Below are 23,338 nucleotides of genomic sequence, written 5' to 3'. Positions count from 1 at the left end.
GCTAAGCACCGAGAGCAAAGAACCATAAAGTTTTGCTAAGTAAACTGTAGCTGTTATAATACTGTATTCATCAGCATATAACACACACAGACGTATAACAGGTACCTTCATTTTAGGAGAGAAGTTTCAGGAAAAAAAATGTAAATTTTAAATAAAGAACTTTGAAGCAAAACAAGGGTCAGTGCCCATCAATGCAGCCTCATCATTGCCCATCTGTAGCCTCCCCATTGCCCATCTGCAGCCTGATCAATGCCATCTGCAACCTGATCAATGCCATCTTCAGCCTGATCAATGCCATCTGCAGCCTCACAATTGATCATCAATGCAGCTTGATCAATGCCCATCTGCAGCCTCACAATTGCCCATCAATGCAGCCTGATCAATGCCCATCTGCATCCTCACAATTGCCCATCAATGCAGCTTGATCATGGCCCATCTGCAGCCTCACCTCAGATTACTGCTACCTTGGAGGGGACAGGGAGGGGGGCGGGAAAAGTGTCATCAGATTACATACAGCGAGAATCTCCTGTTTACTCGGCGGCCTCTTTAATACAAAGTTCTATGATAGACAGAACAGTTAACCAATGCTAGCCCAGGAGACAGGACTTCCTATTACAGAGGCCGCTGAGTAAACAGGAGATTCTCGCTGTATGTAATCTGATGGCTCTCGTCCCGCCCCCCTCCCTGTTCCTTCCTAGGCAGCTCAACTTGCAGTATCAGCATATAACATGCAAACACTATTTGCACCCAATCTTCAAGGTGAAAAGGTACGTGTTATACGCCAATAAATACAGTAATTTGTATGTTTGTTTTTTTTAAATTTCCCATTTTTCTGGAAAAATATTTAGCAAACATATTCTATACTATTTTGTCCAATTTCTTATATCTTATAAATTTGTATGGATATGTTTAATCAGCTCTTGTTAAAGAAATAAAACATATTTTGCAACTGATGATAAGAAGTGCACTAAATTTGAACTTTAATTACTGACTGAAACATTAAAACATGAATACTGAAAAGAAAAAAGCTTAGTACGAAGATTTCACTGCTCTGTGAAACACAAAGCATTACCAAGTTGAAAACTTTGTAAATATTACATGCACTTCTTTTATTTGTGCACCTTTCTGCTTTTATTTTTATTCAGACACCTGTTGCATCTCTATCAACAAGAGATAAGGTCTCTAACAATGTCTTTAGTGAAGCAGATCTTCAATATGCCATTGGTAGTTTCCTCTAAGACCAAAGCAAGAAGGGGTGTCATAACTAAACATAGGGGCATTTATCTCCATACAGTCATTTATCAAACATTGAGTTTCCTTAGCAAGTTTACATGTACATTGTCTGAAAGGTAAAGCCTTGTGAGCCTTGTAACTTACACCACAAGGCTGATGACTGTTGCTCTGGAAACTATAGCCATACTAGAATTACAGCGGAAGAGAAATGTTAGTGATGGTCCTGTAAAACAGAAGCAATTGATCTCTTTCTAATGGACACTTAAATATGGAACTCCAGCATTTCTTTTTTACTCACTGGATATTCTGCCTCAACAATAGCATCAAGATGAACACTTTGTGATGTAAGTGCCATCGTTTCAATGATACAAAGCATAATATAGTAGGATACGATCGCTCTTTATTTATATTTTATAAGATCAAAAGTTAGTACCTTAAAATAAAAAAAAGACAGACTATGGGATAGGAAATGGGATATTTTATAAATGAATGCTAACATAATATTGAATATTTCCTTTATTTGGTAAAAAGTAGTGTCATAATTCTGTTGTTTGCATTGTTAAAATTTAATGTGAAGAAAGAAAGTAATAAAAGTAGCTTATTCCCTAGTGTTTTTTAAAACTCATAAAAACATTTGCAGGACTTCATTATACCTTAAAATATTTGATATGCATTTAAGAGGGGTTTTTATGTTTAATATGCATTTCAGAGGAGTTTTTGTAGATAACGAAGCTGTATTGAAAGCATATAGATCTGACCTAAATCTACACAATTCAGAGGATTTTAGATCACCTTGATTAAGGAGATGTATCTTTATTATTTATTTATTTAGCTTAAAAAATGAACTTACAAAAATAATATTTCTCATATTTCTTAAAGTAAGATACCATCTATTGTCACACTTTGCAACATTGTTTCACTGACCTTTAGTGTGCTGCCACTGTGAAAAACTGAGCATTTTTTACATGTGAAAGAAATACATTTTATGGGATGCTGGCTATATAAATATTTCAGACCTGAAATCAGCATTGGGATGGTGCATGGTGCAATCTTAATAACCAAAATATATGTGTGTATATATTATGCAGGTCTGGTGTTTCTTTGGTATTTTGTTATCTATTTGATTAGAATTCTTGAGTTAAAACATACAGTATTTAATACCTAAGGGAGTTTACTGGTCCTTCGGTGGCTGCACTATGTTTTACTTTTTTTTATCTAGTGATCCTGCCAGTAATACACTTCCTATTCTATGGTGATTTACAGTGTTGTTATCCTAGGGTAGGATTTGTTTGGACTACAAAACACTCATCTTTCACTTCTTCTCCATAACACAGGGAAAGGTGTTTTGTAGTTCACAGAGGGAAATGGAAGCAATGCGTACTGATAACAGTCAGTAGAGGCAGATAGCACAGGAAAGTATCAGCTTACAAGATTTGACACAATCAACAGGTATTTTTATCTAACAGATATATCAAACATATATAAGCAAAGCATTTATCAAACAGATAAAACAATATGCTTTCATTGGTATATTTACAGATCAAAAGAGAGTCAATATGAGAAGTTAATTGCTGGAGGTTTACATATATTTTAAGGCTATAAAGTGTGGATCTTTTTATTGTGTCACTCTGTTACTGATTACAGAAAAATGCTTTTGGCCTTACATCTTCTCACTTGGACATTGATAGCTGTATCCCATAGCTCCTGAAGCAGGTCTATTTCTTCTATGCATTGTCAATACTTAATTTTATTTTTACCATTATGAATACAAATAATACAGTCCATTACTTCTCTGTGAAAACTTACTGAACGTGACAGATTCTAGATGTGGAAGACCTCCTTGCTATTCCTAACTATATGTTTTAAAGTTCCCCTTGACTGCACGTTCTCCAGAACAAAAAGAAAGATAATGCTTGATGTAAACAGAAAAACGTCTCTTGTTGTATAACAGTATATGGATTTTTTTGGTCACTTTGTTGGCAATTCAAGAAAAGGTTTTTGACCTGACATCTGCTCACTTGTATATTGATGGCCAAACTGTATGGCTTCTGAAGAAGGTTCATTTCCTCTATACATGGTCATTACTTAATTTAGTGTTCACCATTAGGACTATTAATGCATTCCATCACTTCTCAGTGAAAACCTTCCTAGACCCGAAAGGCTCTTGATGTGAAAAACTAAAAGACCTTCCTTGCAACCCCAAATGATATGTTTTTAAAATTTGTTCTTGATTGCATATTCTCCAGTAAGGGAAGCTTAATGCTTGGTGCCAAAAGACAAAAAGTATCTCATTGCATTTAGTGGAAAGGCAATAAAGATACTTGCTCTTTCATGCAGAACTGAAATGTAACTCCATAATTGTATTTTCCATCTGTTTTCCATTTTACTGAATGGCAAAGCAGGTGGAGTTAAATGGAAACTATAGTGTCATTTTAATGAGTACATAGTTTGAATTATTATTATAACCACTACATGAAACTAATTTTTGGTGTGACATTTACATTTTTACATGCTTGCTAATACATAATTTCATGACTGTGCTCCTATGCATATTTGTAGCATCTCTCTCACTATGAACATGTGCAATTTCATTAGATTAAATATTAGAGGAAACTGTTTTAAGATATAAATTGTGAACAATAAAAGTATCTCTTTGTATAGCAATACTTTTCTTCATTTGTGGTGTGGTGTAAGTGTTGCTGCACATTCTTATTCTGTTGGTCAGGTTGCGAGGAGAGACTGAGATAGGGTAGAATGGCATGAAAAGACTTGCACATGTGTCTGTCTAAAAGAAAGAGTTGTAATAATGTATACAATCTTTTAGCAAATTCAAAATAGGAATTAGAAACTACTCAGTGTACATTTGGGGAGTTAAAGTTACATGACTCTATCACATCAATTGACTACTTCAACCTAAAATGAAAATTAGGCTTTGATTAGCATACAGCGAAACAGCCTACCCGCTCAATACTTCAATTTTTGTTTTATGTTATTGCACTTCACCAGCTCACACCAGGCATTTTTGACAGTAATTTGTGATATTATATTATGCCTGCTTCAGATGTGGGAACATCTTTTTTGCTACTCAACAGCAGAAAGCCTGATTTAAAAAAAACCCCAAAAATTTCCACAGACATCAATTACATTAAAACATGTCTTTGAGACAACTTTGAAAGTAATTGGTGAGGCCAAAAGCATTGCAAAGAGAGGATGTTACATGAACATGCTTGAAGATAAATGGGTACACTTATATTCCCGCCTAATGAGCTATGTTGTGTCTTCTGTTAATTAAATAAATTGCTGAGAACATAGATTAAGGTATATTGACTAAACCTTCTGATTTTAGCATAGTTGTAGTTTGCTGGGTACCATAGTGTTATTTTGTTTGTTTTGTTTGCTTCTGTGGTCAGGATACCATCATTCAGTGGGGGATGAGCTTTAAAACATGCCCTCACTGACTTTTGAAGCTTTGAGTATTGTGGAACAGTTAATTCTGAAATTTCACAGCAAAAGCACTGAAGTAATTTTTCCAAGCATACCAGCTCATCTCTTTGGCTCTACCAGAGAACCTGTTCTGTTTTTACATTAGGGGCTGGAAGGCTGCCAGGCCACTGTTGGGAGGGGGGAAGAACACCTGTTGAGAGATTTTGAATTACTTTGCATTTCTGCTGGGTAATTTGAGGATACATTGTTCCACGGTGCCTAGAGCTACAGAGGCCAATGTGAGCTTGTTTTTAAGCTCATTTACTCCTTGTAATGTACAGTTGTGCTCATAAGTTTACATACCCTGGCAGAATTTATGATTTCTTGGCCATTTTTCTAAAAATATTAATGATAACACATAAACTTTTCTTTCACTCATGGTTAGTGTTTGGCTGAAGCCAGTTATTATCCATCAACTGTGTTTACTCTTTTTAAATCGTAATGGTAACAGAAACTACCCAAATGACCCTGATCAAAAATTTACATACCCCAGTTCTTAATACTGTGTATTGCCCCCTTTAACGTCAATGACAGCTTGAAGTCCTTTGTGGTATTTGTGGATAAGGCTCGAATATTTAGTGAAAGGAATTGTAAAAAAATACTAACAAGGAGTGCACATGCGCGCGGGCTCAGGATCGGTCATGCAGTGAGCGAGCTCCGCAGACCGCCGGCTCAATACAGCAACAACAGCAAGCAGAAGCAGAGCTAGAGAGGGCTCACCTACCCGTTCACCATCCTGGGAGGGTGATGCAGTGGCGAGGATCAGGATAGCCAAACAGCAATATAAGCAGGACTAAAAGAGCAGAGTGGAGAGCCCCCCTCCTGTCCTTCCACAATCCTCCAAGATGGCTGCAGACAAATGAGAGAAACGAGGTGGCCTAGGCCCGGGCCCCTCTTACCTCCTCTCACCTCCACCTTCACTTCCATCCAGTCAGGAGCAGCAGATGGAGGCAGAGCAGGACCCATTCTCCTCACAATATTCTGAAGAGCAGGACACTGACCAGCAGGGTGAGTCATATGCACAGGAACACGGCTGAAATGGCCAATTTGCTGTTTAGCCAATCCAGCCCTGAACTGGATGAACATAACCCTCTGCAGGCACCATATGCAGGGGACGCAGTCCTTCTGGCCCAATTCTCCACCATGCTTTAGCAAGAGCTATCCAAAGCCTGCTCCATTATCACCACTGATCTCAAACATGATATCAACAGATTTGAGGCCATTGATACCAAAGTTGATAACACATCCGCACGGGTTCTACTATGATCACTGAGCTCTAGGACAGGCTGGTGGATGCCAACTCTAAAATACAAGATTTGGAGAACAAGTCATACTGCTACGTCGTGCGCATCATGGGGCTCCCTGAAACTTACAGGGATCTAGAGGGAGCTATGCACAAGCTCATGAAAGACCTGATTCCGGATATTTCCCCCATCAGATGGAAATTGATAGGGTCCATCACGCCCTGACGGCTCCTAGTGTAGACGGCCTGCCGCGAGATTTGATTGCCAAACCACACTACTACAAAATAAAGGAGAAAATTATGCTGGCAGCCAGAAATAAACAGGATTTACTTCTCTTTGACGCGCTCATACAATTATTCAATGATATTGCCCCATCGACCGTTCAGAAACGGAGAAACCTGAAGCCACTAAAGCAGCAACTACTTAATCGACAGATCAAATATAGATAGTCATTCCCGTTTTAAACTGACTTTCACCTATAATCTTACTCCTTCGCCACTTTCCAAGATGGGGAAGACCTGTTTCTGGAGTTGGGCATCATTTCCACTGATCCGCAAACATCTTCTCCTCAGCATCAGATGACTCACCTCCTGTCTCGGTTGTGGTCAGCACAGAAGTTGCAACCTGTTGGAAGGTGCCCACCCAACACTTGAAGGAACTGCCACCTCCTTCCCCCATTCCCTTCCTGGGGGATTGGCCACACCTATATGGTGCAGGGGATTGATTCCTCCTGTTGATAGTAGTGGTATAACCACTACCATTCCGGACTTCGCCGAGTCCTTCTCTAGGTAATTGTTAACAAGTTAACTGTTCTGATAACTGACTATATAATTATAGATTAATATTGGTCACTCCTCTATGGTTTTAGTTACTGATCCTGGGTCCACAGGGTGTGCTTTATTTGATTCGGGCTTACCTTAGATGGACCTTGGATAACATCCAGATATTACTTACCCATGAAGACGACCCCGTTCAGAGTTTATAGTTTTTTTTGTATTTTTTTTTGCCAAATTTCTCACCTATACCTGCCTTACTTCTGATTTTATACTTGAGGTTTTGATATTGAGCCGGGGTGAACACGCATGCCCCTCCTATGATCTTGCCTTCACCAGATGATGGAGGTAACTTCATGTTTTGTACCCTGGGTTCTGAACCCAGGGAGAGCTCCGGCCCTTTGCTACTTGTACGATTTAATGACTATAATATTTTGCATAACTGTTACATGATCATATAACATGTTCTCCTTTTCGCTTTCACTTTCTTACCCTTTTTCGTTGTTTCCCTTCCTACCCTCGCATTGGACGCTGACCCTGGGCTCTGACTCTGATGGTCTACCCCAACAAGAGAAGACTGCTGAGATATCCGATGATTGGCTCCTGACCACATACTACAAAAATCTAGGTGAGAGTGCTCTGCCCCACCAAGATGGCTAAGACACAGGACTCCACATATTCCATTTTCACCCATAACACCCATGGATTTAACTCTCCAACCAAGAGGACTATGGCCTTCCAATATTATCATAAACAGAAAGCTGATATCCTGTTATTACAGAAGATACATTTTTCTAAAACTTCGGCCCCCAGATACCTCAGCTCCAAATACCCACAATACTACCTTTCAACGGACAGCAAAAAGAAAAGAGGGGTAGTCATATGCTTTTTGAAATCTGTAGTAAAAGATAAAATTGGTAGATATATCATGGTGGATGGCCGTATCCATGATCAGCTAGTATCGCTGATCTTCTACTATGCCCCCAATTTGGGACAGATGGAATTCTTTACTACCATGTTCAAGGTCTTAATGCCTAAGGTCCAAGGACAGGTGATTTTAGGGGGAGACAGTAATATCCCGCTTCACAGTCCTCAAATTAGTACCCAAGAATAGCAACATATTAGCTCGATTACTACTTCTTTATGGTCTGGTTGACGCTTGGCAGGAAGACAATTCCTCCGCCAGAGACTATACTAATTTCTCCCATGTGCATAAAACATATTCACGCATAGATCACATATTAACTCACACAGCATTATTACCATATATGATATTGACAAAGATCCTGACTGTTCCATGGTTGGATCATTCCCCCATCAAAATATTGCTTTCTAATCTATGGATGAAGCCCCGTCCTTCTCCATGGCACCTCAACGCATCCATGCTAACTGATCCCATTTTATACTTGGAAATAGAAACTGATTTACGGGCATTCTTTCTGGACAATTTATCTTCGGAGACATCTCCAGCTATAAACGGGCTAAATGGGCTGCCCATAAGGCTGCCATTCTAGGGAAGCTTATTCAGCTGGCCGCTAGATCTAAACGTAATTGAGACAGTACTATCAAACAGCAGGAAATAGAGTTACAACATCTCCTAGATGAACAGAAAATGGCTCCTCTAATTGATATCTGACACAAAATTGACTGGGCTAGACTGGCTCTCAATTTGACTCTCCCCACCCAAGCAGAAAAATCCATTCGTTGGTCAAAACATGAATACTACACTATGGGTGATAAACCTACTACCCTGCTATCCAGGAAATTAGTCCCCCAGAATTACTTCCCAGCATTACCCAAATTGAAACTGTGCAACGGACAACCGACTCAGAACCCGCAATTGATAGTACGAGAATTTCAAGACTTTTTTTCAACATTGTATTGCCAACAGGCCCAATTCTCAATGGAAAGGGCAGACATTTTTTTTTCAAAATTTCCCTCTACCGCAGACTCAGCAAGCACATATGGAGCTTATGGAAGGAGAATTCTCTGAGCCAGAAATTAAAATGGCCATTAAATCCCTACACCCATTTAAGGCCCCGGGCTCAGATGGCTTTTTGGGTTAATACTATAGAAAATATCAAGAGATTCTCATCCCTCACTTATTCGCCTATTTCAATTACATCTGTAGAGGTAATTGCATCCCAACTCATGAAAATTCGGCGTATATATTCACGTCATACCGAAACCGGGTAAGTACCATGGAGACTGCTCCAATTACCGCCCAATATCCTTGATAAACGTGAATTTGAAAATAATGTCCAAAATATTAGCCTGTAGACTGAATTTTTTTCTTGCACATTATATACATCCCGATCAAGCAGGATTCATTTCTGGCAGCCAAGCGTCTGACCAGACCAGGAGAATAATAGACATTATTTCAGCTGTCCGTTCAGATTGGGTTGGGAAGGGGCTTAGATGAGGCATGCTGCTATCCCTAGATATACAGAAGGCCTTTGATTCCCTATCATGGGGCTACCTTTTCTATGTCTTATCTAGATACAGATTTGGTCCACAGTTTTTGTCGACTCTAAAAGTCCTGTACAGTTCCCCTACAACTTCTTTAATGATTAATGGATATTTGCCCTACTCCTTTCCAATTCAAAGGGGGACTCGCCTTTATTGTTTGTACTGGATATAGAACTGTTGGCTATCAAAATCCTTGAGTGCTCTGACATAAAGGGATAGAATGTGGGGACAGGGAAAATAAATGTGTATTTTTTGCGGATGACATCCTACTGACGATCTCCATGCCCATCACCACCCTTCCCAATCTTTATGGCATATTACAGCCCTTCTCACGGCTCTCTGGCCTCTCAATTAATTGGAAAAATCCAGGGCAATAAATATCTCCCCTTTCGGATATTGAAAGCCCTCCAACTTTCATATAAGTTTGTTTGGGAACTATCGCTCTCTCCTATTTAGGTATATGCCTGACCCACTCTATACATACCCTGTATTTAAAAAACTACCCTGCACTCTTTAAACACCTAGCGGCAGACTTAAATAACTGGCAGATTCATCCTCCATCGTGGTTTGGCAGACTACACTCTATAAAGATGAATATCCTTCCCAGGATTCTGTACCTTTTTTGCACTTTATCTGTTGCTCTGGTCAGAACCGATTTATTACATTTTCAAAGAAAGCTCTTTCAGTTTCTCTGGGGTGACAAGAGGCCTAGGGTGAATAGACGCACATTATATACTCCAAAAATCAAGGGTGGTCTGGGTGTCCCTGATCTGCTCAAATATTTCTATGCCACTCAACTGTCCCAGCTTATCAGGTTCCACTCCTCCCAGCCACACTCATTATGGATGCATATAGAATCACATTCATCCCCATCCAAATTGATATCCCATATCATGTGGATATTGGCTCGCAACCGGCCTGTGATTTTATGCTCCTCTCTCTCCCTATCATTTAGCATTTGGGATAGACTATCTAAATCTCATTCGTTCAAGTCCCCGCATGGCCCATTAGCCCCTTTGTTGCGAAACAAAGATTTCATCCCAGGTCTCACTTCTCACAACTTCAATTGGTGGACCAATAAAAGTTTCCTGCGCATAGCAGACATTTGTGATCGCAAGGGCATGTCAACCAAACAGACCCTAACAGATAAATACCAGATGCCAGATTCTGAACAATATCGGTATATTCAACTGAAACACTACCTAATAGTGATCTGACGACCATGTCGCCCATGGGATATCTTTGTCACAAATATGATAAAACTAAAGGTCAAATTTCTGAACTGTATACTATCTTAATGCATACCTCAGTCAAACAAGATTACATGTTCAAATGGGAGCAAGACCTCCAAGAAAATCTCAAACTAGAGGAGTGGCAATCGATTGACCAAGCAGCTTCTAAATCAATTATTAACACCTCTATTATAGAGGCAAACTATAAGGTCCTTTTAAGATGGTACATGGTGCTGATCAGATTAGCTACATATATTCCTGGGAGCTTCTCCAAAGTGCTTTCAGGGTTGTGGGCAAGATGGAACGATATACCATATCTGGCAGCAATGCCCCAATGTACAAAGATTTTGGATAAGGGTTTACAGTTTTATTTTTACCCTTACCCAAATCAACCTCATTAAATCCCCTAAACATGCCCTTTTGGAGTTTAAAGTGGAGGAGGCCTCGAAAAACCAGAGAAGGCTTCTTACTTTCATATTTATCTCTGCCAGAATTACTATAGCTAGAAATTGTAGGTCAGCTGCCATCATATTTGACAAACTTAAGCGCAAACTCTCCTGGCTCATGATGAATTAAAGGCTCTCAGCAGTCTTGAATGACAAAATAATGCCCTGTACACACGATCGGACATTGATCAGACATTCCGACAACAAAATCCATGGATTTTTTCCAGCGGATGTTGGGTCAAACTTGTCTTGCATACACACGGTCACACAAAGTTGTCGAAAAAATCCGATCGTTCTGAACGCGTTGGCGTAAAACACCTACGTCGGGACTATAAACGGGGCAGTAGCCAATAGCTTTCTTCTCTTAATTTATTCTGAGCATGCGTGGCACTTTGCGCGTCGGAATTGTCCACACATGGTCGGAATTTACGCGAACGGATTTTGTTGTCGGAAAATTTTATAGCCTGCTCTCAAACTTTGTTTGTCGGAAATTCCGATGGAAAAAGTCCGATGGAGCCCACACGCGGTTGGAATTTCCGACAAGCTCCGATTACACATATTCGGTCGGAAAGTCCGACCATGTGTACAGGGCATAAGGCTGTTTGAAAAAGTTTGGGGCTCGTGGATTATCTGACTGGAGACTCCGTACAGCTCCGGTCTGAGGGGCCTTCAGGAGGCATGGACCAGAGCTAGGGGTCCTCCCCCTTCCCCTCCGCCCTTCAATTTTCTTCACATTTCTTTCCTTTCCTCTCCCTACTTTACAATTTTTTTTATGTTTAACCTTTTTTTTTTTTTTTTTTTTTAAATTTTTTAGTTTTCAACAAATATAAATCAGCATAACAAAAGATTTAAAGGTTATGACAGTTTAACTTTGAAGCAATCAAAAGCAAAGTACAAACAGTTTAAATAAGCTTGATGGGGATATCTGTACAGGTAGATGTCAGCTTCTTCCCGTATTGGGTCATACAAACAAAAAAGAAGTTCTATACAGTATCCATGTTTCTGTATCAACTACAGGTTCAAACAAAAGGATGTTCAAAGAATAGTGCTAATTGGAATCAAAAAGAAGCAGGATTGAGAGAAACAGGGGAGAATATTGAATCGTCCCAAGGTTTCCACATTTTTTCAAATTGGGGAAGTTTACCTTCAATTATTGCGGTTAAGTGTTCCATTTTACGCATATCTGTGACAATGGAGAGAACGTGGTGTAAAGTGTGAGTGGAGGTAGATAGCCAAAGTCTAGGGATGGCTCTTTTTGCTGCCAGAAGTACGAAAGACCCTAGTTTCTGTAATGATTTAGGGATGCCCGGAAAAGGTAGGCCCAGAAGAAAGTGTATGGGGTTTAATGGGATAGATGTGGCGAAAAGTGATTGTAATAAATTTTGTATCTCGGTCCAATACGCACTTAAAATATGACAGTCCCAGAAGATGTGAAGATGCGTACCTACGGACTGTCCACACCTCCAGCACAAATCAGAATGAGAAGGGTTTTGGGCATGTAACAACTCAGGAGTTCTGTACCAAAAAAATAATATCTTAATAGCGGTCTCCTTTTGTGCCACACATCTTGAAACTTTGAAAGCCGACTCCCAGATTTTACCCCAATCTAACAGTGAGATTGATCTATTTAGCATTCTGGACCATTTTATCATGTATTTATGTGTGGAGTCAGTTAGAGGGGGTGCTGTATGAAGTATTTTATATATAGATGAAATTAGTTTTGGTTCATATGGGCCATTTGTACACAATATTTCAAAGTCAGTGGGTTTTTCTAAGGATAATGAAGGGAAGTTGGATTGGAAAAAATGTTTAATTTGTAAGTAAAAGTATTCTGTAGAGTTCGATAAATCGTATTTTTCTTTGAGATCTGAAAATGGTAGAAGCTTACGTGTCACTGGATGAACCAGATGTCGCAGTTGAAATATACCTGCATGAGTCCATGAGAGTGTTTGCAGATAAGATAGTCCATCTGGGATGTCTGGGTTAAAGAGGATATTCTGGAGAGGGGAGCAAGGTAAGGAAAGAGAAAATTTGTCTATACATCTTTTCCAAATAGATAGCGTAAAAAGCATCGGGGATAAACATAAAGACCTTAGTTGGGGTATGAATTTTTTTGAGGATGGCCATAACATGTAGCAAGGATGTACTGAGGCGGTAATCCCCATTTCAATTTCAGCCCATCTACTTGTAGCTTTTCTTGAGGTCCATGTAGTCAGTACCCTAAGATGAGAGGCATAATAATACTTAATGAGATCAGGGGCGGCCAATCCGCCTTTAGCTCTAGGGGGGAGAGGACTACTGATTGTGCAATTCTATGGGATGCATTATTCCAAACAAAGTTAAGGCACTTTCTCTGGAGATTTTTCAACTGCGACAGTGGGACTGAGACTGGTAGTGTTTCAAATAAATACAATAATTTGGGCAGTACTGACATTTTAAGGACATTTATTCTGCCAAGTAGAGAGAGTGAGATGGAAGACCAATGTTGCAGGAGTTTAGCAATTTCTGCAAACAAAGGAGGGAAATTAGCTTGGTAAAGAGAGTGATATGAGGGGGTAAGATGAATTCCTAAATATTTCAGTGAGGTCTGGCACCATCTATACTTAAATCTGTTTTGCAAGGAGCTAAGCATGTCTGAGGGTATATTGATGGGGAGAGCTTCTGTTTTGGTCTGATTAACACGAAAACCTGATAAGGACCCAAAAATGGAAAGGGTTTCATGTAAAAAGGGTAGAGAAGTGTCGGGATGGGTGATGGTTAATAAGATGTCATCTGCGAATAGAGATAGTTTGTAATCTTGTTGTCGCAATGGGACTCCCCTGATATTAGGATGGGATCTAATAGCTATATGAAAAAAATGCGCCGCGCCTAGGGGTGTAACTGAATAACTGTAAATCTAAGTACAAATCATAGATAATAAAGAGTGCAAATCAAATAGAGCCTAAAGCTCTGATCACTTACTAAGATCACCTGCTGTGTGAATCCTAAAGCTCTGATCACTTACTAAGATCACCTGCTGTGTGAATCCTATGAACAAACACACTAACAAATAACTAGTGCAATAAAACACAAAGTGCAATGTGCATAGAAAAACGTAATAAGATAAATATACAATCCACAGTGATTAAAATATAATCATTCCTAATAAGGTGTATATGCTAAAAAATGTTACACATATGTAGATCCACTGTGATTAAAATGAAAAAGAAAAAAAAAAAATTAAATAAAACAATATATATATTCGTAAAGCACAAACAGAGTAAATCAATCACATGCATGGGCGAATTGAAACTATAATCGCCCTAATAAAGGTGTTCAAATCACATCCGTGAAAGAATCTTCCAATCCAGTAACATAAAGTGACCAAGTTCAAATAAAAGTCAGTGTAATGGTGATGGTTCAAAGAAAAAGTTCCGGTTTTGAATCAAACGTACCCAAAGAAAAACATGCTGTGAAGTGCCTTGGTGACCCCCAATGTGATTGCGCTCACCTTGGAGCGTGTGACACAGGTTTTAATTGTGTCAATACACGCTTTTGGAGCCACCCCTGGGCTCAGTATTAGGTACAGCTGATTCCCACACTAGATTCTTTATGGCTCCACTCACATCAGACCATATAAAAGAAAAAGGCTAATATAGTATAATACCGTAGGATACTTTTATTAAAATCACATCCAATCCCCCGCAGCACGCCGCACAGCCGTTTTTTCCTATGTTATGTTTGGTGCACATGAGCACCTTATAAATGTGAGTACCCCATGTGGGGATTGGATGTGATTTTAATAAAAGTATCCTACGGTATTATACTATATTAGCCTTTTTCTTTTATATGGTCTGATGTGAGTGGAGCCATAAAGAATCTAGTGTGGGAATCAGCTGTACCTAATACTGAGCCCAGGGGTGGCTCCAAAAGCGTGTATTGACACAATTAAAACCTGTGTCACACGCTCCAAGGTGAGCGCAATCACATTGGGGGTCACCAAGGCACTTCACAGCATGTTTTTCTTTGGGCACGTTTGATTCAAAACCGGAACTTTTTCTTTGAACCATCACCATTACACTGACTTTTATTTGAACTTGGTCACTTTATGTTACTGGATTGGAAGATTCTTTCACGGATGTGATTTGAACACCTTTATTAGGGCGATTATAGTTTCAATTCGCCCATGCATGTGATTGATTTACTCTGTTTGTGCTTTACGAATATATATATTGTTTTATTTAATTTTTTTTTTTTTTTTCCTTTTTCATTTTAATCACAGTGGATCTACATATGTGTAACATTTTTTAGCATATACACCTTATTAGGAATGATTATATTTTAATCACTGTGGATTGTATATTTATCTTATTACGTTTTTCTATGCACATTGCACTTTGTGTTTTATTGCACTAGTTATTTGTTAGTGTGTTTGTTCATAGGATTCACACAGCAGGTGATCTTAGTAAGTGATCAGAGCTTTAGGATTCACACAGCAGGTGATCTTAGTAAGTGATCAGAGCTTCAGGCTGGGTTCACACTGGTCCGACAAACGCTCCGACATTGGGAGCTCATGTCGCATGACGTGTGAAATTTAATGTTTCCCTATGGGAGCCGTCCTAACTGGTCCGACACAAGTCGTTCCGACTTTAGAAATGCTCCCTGTACTACTTTGGTCCGACTTTGATCCTACTTCAGCCTATTGACTATCATTGAAGTCGGATCAAAGTCGGATTGCCGTCTTGCATGATCCGACTTTGGCACGCGACTTGTGCTCAGATGTTCTTGAGGGGGAACTCCGCGCCAAATTTTAAATAAAAAACCGGCATGGGTTCCCCCTCCAAGAGCATACCAGGCCCTTGGGTCTGGTATGGATCTTGAGGGGAACCCCCTACGCCGATAAAGGCGGCGTGGGGGTCCCCCCCAATCCATACCAGACCCTTATCCGAGCAAGCAGCCCGGCCGGACAGGAATGGGGGTGGGGACGAGCGAGCGCCCCCCCCCTCCTGAACCGTACCAGGCCGCATGCCCTCAACATGGGGGGTTGGTGCTTTGGGGGAGGGGGCGCGCTGCGGCCCCCCACCCCAAAGCACCTTGTCCCCATGTTGATGAGGACAAGGGCCTCTTCCCGACAACCCTGGCCGTTGGTTGTCGGGGTCTGCGGGCGGGGGCTTATCGGAATCCAGGAGCCCCCTTTAATAAGGGAGCCCCCAGATCCCGGCCCCCCACCCTATGTGAATGAGTATGGGGTACAGCGTACCCCTACCCATTCACCTAGGAAAAGTGTCAATTTAAAAAAAAACACTACACAGATTTTTAAAGCATTTTATTAGACAGCTCCGGGGGTCTTCTTCCGACTTCGGGGGTCTCTCCGGTTCTTCTCCACGCTCTCCGGATCTTCTGCCGGGCTCCTCCGCTCTCTTCTGCTCTTTTGCCGCTCTTTTGCTAAAGCGGAGGAGCCTGGTCTTCAATCTTCAATCTTCTGCCTTCTGCCTTCTGCCTTCTGCCTTCTGCCTTCTGCCCTCTTCTCCTGATGTTGACACGACGCTCTCCCCGGCTGGAATGCTCTCTGTGCGCTCTGCTCTGACTTATATAGGCGGTGACCCCGCCCCCTTATGCCGTCACAGTCCCTGGGCATGCTGGGACTGTGACGGCATAAGGGGGCGTGGTCATCGGGTGATGACCACGCCCCCTAAAACGTCACAGTCCCAGCATGCCCAGGGACTGTGACGGCATAAGGGGGCGGGGTCACCGCCTATATAAGTCAGAGCAGAGCGCACAGAGAGCATTCCAGCCGGGGAGAGCGTCGTGTCAACATCAGGAGAAGAGGGCAGAAGGCAGAAGGCAGAAGGCAGAAGGCAGAAGGCAGAAGGCAGAAGATTGAAGATTGAAGACCAGGCTCCTCCGCTTTAGCAAAAGAGCGGCAAAAGAGCAGAAGAGAGCGGAGGAGCCCGGCAGAAGATCCGGAGAGCGTGGAGAAGAACCGGAGAGACCCCCGAAGTCGGAAGAAGACCCCCGGAGCTGTCTAATAAAATGCTTTAAAAATCTGTGTAGTGTTTTTTTTTAAATTGACACTTTTTTCCTAGGTGAATGGGTAGGGGTACGCTGTACCCCATACTCATTCACATAGGGTGGGGGGCCGGGATCTGGGGGCTCCCTTATTAAAGGGGGCTCCCGGATTCCGATAAGCCCCCCGCCCGCAGACCCCGACAACCAACGGCCAGGGTTGTCGGGAAGAGGCCCTTGTCCTCATCAACATGGGGACAAGGTGCTTTGGGGTGGGGGGCCGCAGCGCGCCCCCTCCCCCAAGGCACCACCCCCCATGTTGAGGGCATGCGGCCTGGTACGGTTCAGGAGGGGGGGGGCGCTCGCTCGTCCCCACCCCCATTCCTGTCCGGCCGGGCTGCGTGCTCGGATAAGGGTCTGGTATGGATTGGGGGCGACCCCCCACGCCATTTTTTCGGCGTAGGGGGTTCCCCTCAAGGTCCATACCAGACCCAAGGGCCTGGTATGCCTCTGGAGGGGGAACCCATGCCGGTTTTTCATTTAAAATTTGGCGCGGAGTTCCCCCCTAAAGATTCATACCAAACACAGTGCCGGCATTGGCGGGGATCCAAGTCGGATCCCCGTTCATTGAAAGTCGGACACATGCCGGCTTCATGTCGCAGGGCAAAGTCGGATCCAAAGTAGGACGGCTGTCGTGTCGCACCAGTGTGAACCCAGCCTTAGGCTCTATTTGATTTGCACTCTTTATTATCTATGATTTGTACTTAGATTTACAGTTATTCAGTTACACCCCTAGGCGCGGCGCATTTTTTTCATATATCATTTATCGCACGGTCATGAATACGTGATCTGCGCCTGCAGCCGGGTAGCTGTTTGGTTGAATTTCCATTAAGGCACTGGATAATTGTGGCTCGCAGGATTTTTTTCCATAATTCTGGGATCTAATAGCTGCTGCTAAAGGTTCAAGACTTAGTATGAATAATAAGGATGATAAAGGGCATCCTTGTCTGGTGCCGTTTCTGAGAGTAAATCGTTGTGATATATAGGAGGACATCTGGACTTGAGATGTAGGGAGGGAGTATAGGGTTCGTAAAGCCTGAATAAAGGGACCTGAGAATCCGAATCTGGTTAAGACAGCAAGCATGAAGGGCCAGCTTAAACGATCAAAAGCTTTTTGAGCATCTAAGCTCAAAACTATGGTGGGACGTTTGGATCTAGTTATTAGGTCAATCAAATCTATGGTTCTTCTTGTATTGTCTCCAGCATGTCTCGTGGGAACAAATCCTACCTGGTCCCTGTGGATCAAGGATGTTAATAGAGGGGATAATCTATTAGCTAGTATCTTGGTAAAAATTTTGTAATCTGAATTTAATAAAGCAATAGGGCGGTAGTTGTCGGGTCTTTACCCGGCTTGGGAATTACTGTTTTGTTTGCATGTAAGAACTGTGAATGCGGAATGGTTCCTCTGAAGAAAATGGAAAATAGGGATTGTAGGTAGGGGGTTAAAGTTTGTGAAAAAGTTTTATAATAGATGTAAGGGAGACTGTCAGGGCCTGGGGATTTGTGGGCTGGTAGATTTTTAATCACTTCTCCTATTTCCTCCACGGAGATCGGAGAATTAAGAGAGGTTATATGATCGGCGGAGAGTTTTGGTAGCGGTAGGGAATCCATTAATTTATCAAACTCAGTTTGTGAGAATTGAGGGTGTGAATCAGGACCTAAGCAGTTATATAACCGACTATAGAAGTCTCCAAAGACTTTTGACATAGCTTTCGGGCAATATGTGGGGGTACCATCAGATTGTATCAAGTGATCGGGATTCAATAGAAAGGGCCGTGGTTTTAATTTGTTAACCAGCATCCTGTGTGGTTTGTTTGCAAAATCGTAAAATTTTTGCTTGGCCATTACATAGATTTGGAAATTTGGTTCAGGTCAAAAGATTTGACCCGATCCCGGAGTGAGGTGATGATTCTCAATTTTTCCACCGTGGGGGAGGCCAGCAAGTGTCCTTCAGCTGTCTGCAGTTGGGTAATTAGGTCACTTTTGAGTTGTATAGAATCCTTCTTTAGGCAAGAGCCCATAGCTATACATTCACCTCTAAAAAAAGCCTTGTGGGCCTCCCACAAGGTGGAAATCTCCAAGACAGAACCATCATTGATCTGGAAAAATTCAGTTCGTTTCTGCTGTAGTTGGGTTTGAGATAAAGGGTTTTTAAACAAGGATTCATTGAGACGCCAGTGGCAGGTTTTAGTAAAAGGCTTCGTCAGCAGGACATTAAGTTCAATAGGTGCATGATCCGACCAGGTAATAGGATTTATCTCAGAAGAAACTACATAGGGGAGTAGAGGACCTGTAACAAGAAAATAATCTAGTCTAGAATATGACTTGTGAGGATGAGAATAGAATGTATAATTTTTTTGGAGTGGGTGTTTTATCCTCCAAGTGTCAAAAAGGTTATGGGATCTAACTAATTTGCGAAAAGAGGTTGATAAATTCTTAGAGGCAGATTGTGGAGTGGTTTGGAATAAAGATTTCGTATCCCTGGTCGGGGACATGCACGCATTGAAGTCGCCTCCTATAATCATAAAAGGCTGGGAGAAGGGTTGCAATTTCTCAAAAACCCTTGAAAGGAAACTGATTTGTCCTACATTTGGTGCATATATGTTTACCAGAGAAAAGGAAGTATTTAGGTGACTACATTTCAGGAATATGAACCGACCTTGGGGGTCTAAGTAGGAAGAGAGTATCCTAATTGGGCATGAGCGTTTAATAAGAATAGCCACTCCCGCTTTTCCAGAGGGATCAGAGGCTATATATGCTACAGGAAAGTGTCTGGAAGCGAATTTAAAGGAGCCCCCAGATTTAAAATGAGTTTCCTGAACCATAATCACCTCTGCTCTGGATGATCTAAATTCTTTCAAAGCTTGCCATCGTTTGCCGATGGAATTTAATCCTTTAACAATTACATGAATAGACCTTAAGGGCCATATTTGGTCATAAAGAAAAACGCTAGTATTGTATAAAAACTGTGAACATATAAATGAGCATCCTTAAAATAGAACATGTGAAAACATATATATCTTGCAGTTGGTACAGGATTGTAGATATAGCATTGAAAAAACATATAAAGGTCAATAAGGAAAAAAAAAGAAAAAAGTCCTGGAAATGAAAATATCAGAGGAGACCAAAAAAAAAAACAGGAAAAAAATTGAATGAAGAGAAAGAAAAAACATTAAAAAAAAGAAAAAGGAAAAAATAATTTTTGAAAGGCCTGAGAAAAAATTTCAGGCTGCCCAGGCAAAAGCCTTGGGTCATAGTGGGGGGCATGATAGCCTGCAGGAACTAGTGGAGAAGGGGGGAGGTGGGGATGTCCTCGTCTCTGCTTTTTGTAAAAAGAAAAACAAACAGACAGGAGGAAAATGGGATTTGACATATTATTATAAGCGAGCAGATTAAAAAAAGAAAAATCCTAGAAAAGCTAATACAGGAAAAAGGAAAAAATATTAAAAAAAGAAAATGACTTCCAAAAAGGCATCAGGTGGAGCCAATATTAAGAGGTATGTCCTCTAAATAGAGTGACCTAATTACAGTGAGGTCACTAAGGTAGCCATGACAGATGTTATCTGGTCATGGAAAAAAGGGGGAAAAAAAGACAAAAATTGAAAGGAGCTAAGTTACTTCAGGTTAGATATCTGTGGTTATTGGCTCGTTGTGGAGTAGAGAAGGTCTTCTGAGATCTTCGTTGAACTGGGGTCCAGATTTTGGCTGGTGTGGTGAGTGGTTTGGGGATCGGAGCTTGGGGTGGGAAATCTTCCTCAGGTAGAGGTGGAAGGCCTAGGCTGCGGATAAAAGCTTCACTTTCGTATAGGTCTCTCAGGAAATGTTGAACGCCATCTTTAGAAACGGATAAGCGAAAGGGGAATCCCCAGCGGTAAGGAACCTGATGATTTTGTAGATGAGCAGTGACAGGTTGGAAACTGGCCAGAGTAATTGGGGAAAGGTCGTTGAATATCTGAATCTTGTGTTGTTTATAGTCAATGCGTGACTTGTTACTTGTTGCAGATGTGAGGGCTTCTTTGCTCTCGTAGAAGTGGAAACGGATAATAACATCCCTGGGATTAGCATTAGGGGGAGATTTTGGGGCCAAAGATCTGTACGCCCTGTCCATACGCCAGTCTATGTCCAGGATGTGTGGGGCTAAAGTAACAAACAGGCCTAAAAGATAGGAATGAAGCTCCTTGTCACTCACCGCCTCAGGGATTCCCCTAATCCTCAGGTTCTGACGTCTTTCACGGTTTTCCAAGTCTTCCTGTTGAAGCGGGAGTTGGGAGACTGTATGTTTCAGGCTGGAGTTGTCCTCTTCGAGAACATGTACATATTGGGTCAGTTCATCGAATTTATTCTCCAATGTGTTGGTGCGTTCTCCTAGTTGATCAATTTCACCACGTAACTCGTGCGCTATTTTACCCACCTCTTTAGCGATGCTGCAGGTTAGATCGTGCAGTAATGAGTTCAGCTTTGTATCTAGAAAAGCTACTGTCACGACATCTATGGGGTGGTCGAGTGGGAGAGAGTGTTGAGATAGTTGGGATCTATTATCATCCTGAATCAAGCCTTCTGGCAGGACATGAGAATCAGCAGTGTCCGAGGATCCCAGCTGTTCGCTTGAGGCCGGAGATCGTTGTTTATATAAAAAGCGCTCCATGTTATTGGGAGGCCACGACGGTGGCGGTGGGATAAAGCCTCTATATATCGCCTTCTGGAAGCCAATCTTCCCCATGCAGTGTTAGGGAGGATCAGGTAGCCTGTTGTTGTATTGCTCCTGTGAGTAATAAAGATCTGCTAGCTTTGTAGGAGTATCTAGTAGGGATGAGCTTCGTGTTTGAGTCGAACCCATGTTCGACTCGAACATCGGCTGTTCGTTCATTCGTCGAATTCCGAACGTCATGGGCCGTTTGCGCCAAATTCGTGTGGAGCGTCACGGCCCATAATTCACTGCGGCATTGCAGTGCATTGCTGGCTGATGATTGGCCAAGCATGCACTATGACCCGCATGCTTGGCTAATCACAGCGTTGTCGGTAGAGAGAGCTGTAATTGGCCAAAGCCAGCGTGGCTTTGGCCAATTATGGCTCAGGGGGTTTAGAACACGCCCCACACTATATAAGGCCGCCTGCACGACGGCCCTGTGTAGTGTGTGTTCCGGCGTTGAGATACATAGATAGACAGAGAGACAGTGTCATTTCATTTGAGTTAGCTAGATTAGGCAGGACAATCAGTGAGTTAGCTGCACTTACAGTGTATTGTGTATATATATGCATCCCAGGTGTTGCATATACACTGTATTCAGTTTAGCTAGATCCATTCCTGTTATCTTCCTACTGACAGGCAGGCTTGTCTTGTTACAGTATTTACAGCTACCTGAAGAAAATTGCTGGTGTTCTTTTGATCCTATTAGTACCACAGTCAGGCAGCTAGACTATTTACAGTTAGTGTAGTGCGTCCTGCTCACAGTGTTCAGCTAAAACTACAAGTTATTGTAGTGAGACCTCTGCACAGTGTTCAGTTAAAGCTACAAGTTAGTGTAGTACGTACTGCTCACAGTGTTCAGCTAAAACTACAAGTTAGTGTAGTGAGACCTCTGCACAGTGTTCATCTAAAGCTACAAGTTAGTGTAGTGCGTCCTGCTCACAGTGTTCAGCTAAAACTACAAGTTAGTGTAGTGAGACTTCTGCACAGTGTTCAGCTAAAGCTACAAGTTAGTGTAGTGCATCCTGCTCACAGTGTTCAGCTAAAACTACAAGTTAGTGTAGTGAGACCTCTGCACCGTGTTCATCTAAAGCTACAAGTTAGTGTAGTGCGTCCTGCTCACAGTGTTCAGCTAAAATTACAAGTTAGTGTAGTGAGACCTCTACACAGTGTTCATCTAAAACTACAAGTTAGTGTAGTGCGTCCTGCTCACAGTGTTCAGCTAAAACTACAAGTTAGTGTAGTGAGACCTCTGCACCGTGTTCATCTAAAGCTACAAGTTAGTGTAGTGCGTCCTGCTCACAGTGTTCAGCTAAAACTACAAGTTAGTGTGGTGCGTCCTCTTCATAGTGTTCAGCTAAACCTACAAGTTATTTTTTTGCGAGCTCTGCACAGTGTTCATCTAAAGCTACAAGTTAGTGTAGTGCGTCCTGCTCACAGTGTTCAGCTAAAACTGCAAGTTAGTGTAGTGAGACCTCTGCACAGTGTTCATCTAAAACTACAAGTTAATGTAGTGCATCCTGCTCACAGTGTTCAGCTAAAACTACAAGTTAGTGTAGTGAGACCTCTGCACAGTGTTCATCTAAAGCTACAAGTTAGTGTAGTGCATCCTGCTCACAGTGTTCAGCTAAAACTACAAGTTAGTGTGGTGTGTCCTCCTCACAGTGTTCAGCTAAACCTACAAGTTATTTTTTTGTGAGCTCTGCACAGTGTTCATCTAAAGCTA

This window comes from Aquarana catesbeiana, linkage group LG05 (genome assembly GCF_042186555.1).
Source record: "Aquarana catesbeiana isolate 2022-GZ linkage group LG05, ASM4218655v1, whole genome shotgun sequence".
NCBI classification, from domain to species: Eukaryota; Metazoa; Chordata; class Amphibia; order Anura; family Ranidae; genus Aquarana; species Aquarana catesbeiana.
The sequence above is the reverse complement of the archived record's forward strand: the minus strand, read 5'-3'. Positions refer to the sequence as shown.